Below are 3,852 nucleotides of genomic sequence, written 5' to 3'. Positions count from 1 at the left end.
CTTCGGGACCGTGGAGTAGTGCACAGCGACAGGTGCAGAGGGCAAAGCGGGGAGATTCCCGCACAGAGGATCGGTGCTGACCGGCACTCACCAGCCCGAGAGGCTTGTCTGCTCACCAGCCGGGGCAGGTAGGGCAGCGAGCTGAGGCTCGGGTTTCGGTTTCGGTCGGAGCTCAGGGAGAGGACTGGGGTTGGCGGCTTGAACATAGCCTGAAGGGGTTAGTGCACCACGACTAGCCGGGAGGGAGTTCGGGGAAAAGCCTGCACCTGCCAAAGAGGCAAGAGACTTTTTCTTCCCTCTTTGTTTCCTGGTGCGCGACGAGAGGGGTTTAAGAGCGCTGCTTAAAGGAGTTCCAGAGACGGGCGCGAGCCACGGCTAAAAGCGAGAACCCCAGAGACGGGCGCGAGCCGCGGCTAAAAGCGCAAACCCCAGAGACAGGCATCAGCCGCGGCTAAAACCGCGAACCCCAGAGATGGGCGCGAACCGCGGCTAAAAGCACGGACCCCAGAGACGGGCGGGAGACGCTAAGGCTGCTGCTGCCGCCACCAAGAAGCCTGTGTGCGAGCACAGGTCACTCTCCACACCCCTCTTCTGTGGAGCCTGTGCAGCCCGCCACTGCCAGGTTCCCGGGATCCAGGGACAACTTCCCCGGGAGAACGCACGGCGGGCTTCAAGCTGGTGCAACGTCACGCTGGCCTCTGCCGCAACGTCACGCCGCCTCTGACGCCGCAGGCCCGCCCCGCACGCAGTGACCCTCCTTCCCCCCACCCCCAGCCTGAGTGAGCCTGAGCCCCCGAATCAGTGGCTCCTTTAACCCCGTCCTGTCTGAGCAAAAAACAGACGCCCTTCAGCGACCTACATGCAGAGGCGGGGCCAAATCCAGAGCTGAGCCCCTGGGAGCTGTGAGAACAAAGAAGAGAAAGGGAAATCTCTCCCAGAAGCCTCAGAAGCAGCAGATTACAGCTCCAAAATCAACTTGATATACCCTGCATCTGTGGAATACCTGAATAGACAAGGAATGATCCCAAATTGAAGAGGTGGACTTTAGGAGCGAGATCTATGATTCTTTTCCCTTTTTCTCTTTTTGTGAATGTGTATGTGTATGCTTCTGTGTGAGATCTTGTCTGTATACTCTTGCTTCAACCATTTGTCCTAGGGCTCTATCCGTCCATGGTTATTTTTTTTTAATTTATTTTTAATAATTAATTTTAATAGTAATAACTTTATTATACTTTACCTTCGTTCTTTCTTTCATTCTTTCCTTCCTTCCTTCCCTCCTTTGGACAATGAATCACCCCAGATTGAGGAGGTGGTCTCTGAGAGCAAGATTTATGATTTTTTCCCCCTTTACCTCTTTTTGTGAAGGTGTATGTGTATGCTTCTGTGTAAGATTTTCTCTGCATAGCTTTGCTTCCAACATTTGTCCTAAGGTTCTATCCGTCCCTTTTTTTTTTTCTAAATATTTTTTAATTCAATAACTATATTATACTTTATTTTATTTTTACTCTATCTTCTTTCTTTCTGTCTTTTTTCCTTCTTTCCCTCCTTCCTTCCTTCCTTCCTCCCTCCCTCCCTCCCTCCTTTCTTTCCTTCTTTGCTTCTTTCTTCCTTCCTTCCTTTCCTCCTTTCCTTCTTTCTTTACTCATACTTCTACTAATTCTCTCTACTTTTTCTCCCTGTTATTCTGAGCCGTGTGGATGAAAGGATCTTGGTGCTCCAGCCAGGAGTCAGGGCTCTGCCTCTGAGGTAGGAGAGCCAACTTCAGGACACTGGTCAATAAGAGACCTCCCAGCTCCACATAATATTAAATGGCGGAAATCTCCCAGAGACCTCCATCTTAACACCAGCACCCAGCTTCACTCAACGACCAGCAAGCCACAGTGCTGGACAACCTATGCCAGACAACTAGCAAAACAGGAACACAACCCCACCCATTAGCAGAGAGGCTGCCTAAAATCATAATAAGGCCACAGACACCCCAAAACACACCACCAGATGTTAACCTGCCCACTAGAGAGACAAGATCCAGCCTCATCCACCACAACACATGCACTAGTCCCCTCTACCAGGAAGCCTACACAACCCACTGAAACAACCTTAGCCACTGGAGACAGACATCAAAAACAACGGGAACTACGAACGTGTAGCCTGCAAAAAGGAGACCCCAAACACAGTAAGATAAGCAAAATGAGAAGACAGAAAAACACACAGCAGATGAAGGAGCAAGATAAAAACCCACCAGACCTAACAAATGAAGAGAAAATAGGCAATCTACCTGAAAAAGAATTCAGAATAATGATAGTAAGGATGATCCGAAATCTTGGAAGTAGAATGGACAAAATGCACGAAACAGTTAACAAGGACCTAGAAGAAATAAAGATGAAACAAGCAACAATGAACAACGCAATAAATGAAATTAAAAGTACTCTAGATGGGATCAATAGCAGAATAACTGAGGCAGAAGAACGGGTAAGTGACCTGGAAGATAAAATAGTGGAAATAACTACTGCAGAGCAGAATAAAGAAAAAAGAATGAAAAGAACTGAGGACAGTGTCAGAGACCTCGGGGACAACATTAAACGCACCAACATTCGAATTATAGGGGTTCCAGAAGAAGAAGAGTAAAAGAAAGGGACTGAGAAAATATTTGAAGAGATTGTAGTTGAAAACTTCCATAATATGGGAAAGGAAATAGTTAATCAAGTCCAGGAAGCACAGAGAGTCCCGTACAGGATAAATACAAGGAGAAATACACCAAGACACATATGAATCAAACTTTCAAAAATTAAATACAAAGAAAGCATACTAAAAGCAGCAAGGGAAAAACAACAAATAACACACAAGGGAATCCCCATAAGGTTAAGAGCTGATCTCTCAGCAGAAACCCTACAAGCCAGAAGGGAGTGGCAGGACATACTGAAAGTGATGAAGGAGAAAAGCCTGCAACCAAGACTACTCTACCCAGCAAGGATCTCATTCAGATTTGATGGAGAAATTAAAACTTTTACAGACAAGCAAAAGCTGAGAGAGTTCAGCACCACAAAACCAGCTTTACAACAAATGCTAAAGGAACTTCTCTAGACAAGAAACACAAGAGGAGGAAAAGACCTATAATAACGAACCCAAAACAATTTAGAAAATGGGAAGAGGAACATACATATCGATAATTACCTTAAATGTAAATGGACTAAATGCTCCCACCAAAAGACACAGATTGGCTGAATGGATACAGAAACAAGACCCTTATATGTGCTGTCTACAAGAGACCCACTTCAGACCTAGAGACACATACAGACTGAAAGTAAGGGGATGGAAAAAGATATTCCATGCAAATGGAAGCCGAAAGAAAGCTGGAGTAGCAATTCTCATATCAGACAAACAAGACTTTAAAATAAGGACTATTAAAAGAGACAAAGAAGGACACTACATAATGATCAAGGGATCGATCCAAGAAGATATAACAATTGTAAATATTTATACACCCAATATAGGAGCATCTCAATACATAAGGCAAATACTAACAGCCATAAAAAGGGAGATCGACAGTAACACATTCATAGTAGGGGACTTTAACACCCCACTTTCACCCATGGACAGATCATCCAAAATGAAAATAAATAAGGAAACACAAGGTTTAAATGATACATTAAACAAGATGGTCTTAATTGATATTTATAGGACACTCCATCCAAAAACAACAGAATACACATTTTTCTCAAGTGCTCATGGAACATTCTCCAGGATAGATCATATCTTGGGTCACAAATCAAGCCTTGGTAAATTTAAGAAAATTGAAATTGTATCAAGTATTTTTCTGGCCACAATGCCATGAGACTAGATATCAATTACAGG

This window comes from Phocoena sinus, chromosome X, assembly GCF_008692025.1.
Source record: "Phocoena sinus isolate mPhoSin1 chromosome X, mPhoSin1.pri, whole genome shotgun sequence".
NCBI lineage: Eukaryota > Metazoa > Chordata > Mammalia > Artiodactyla > Phocoenidae > Phocoena > Phocoena sinus.
Note: the sequence above shows the minus strand (reverse complement) of the source record.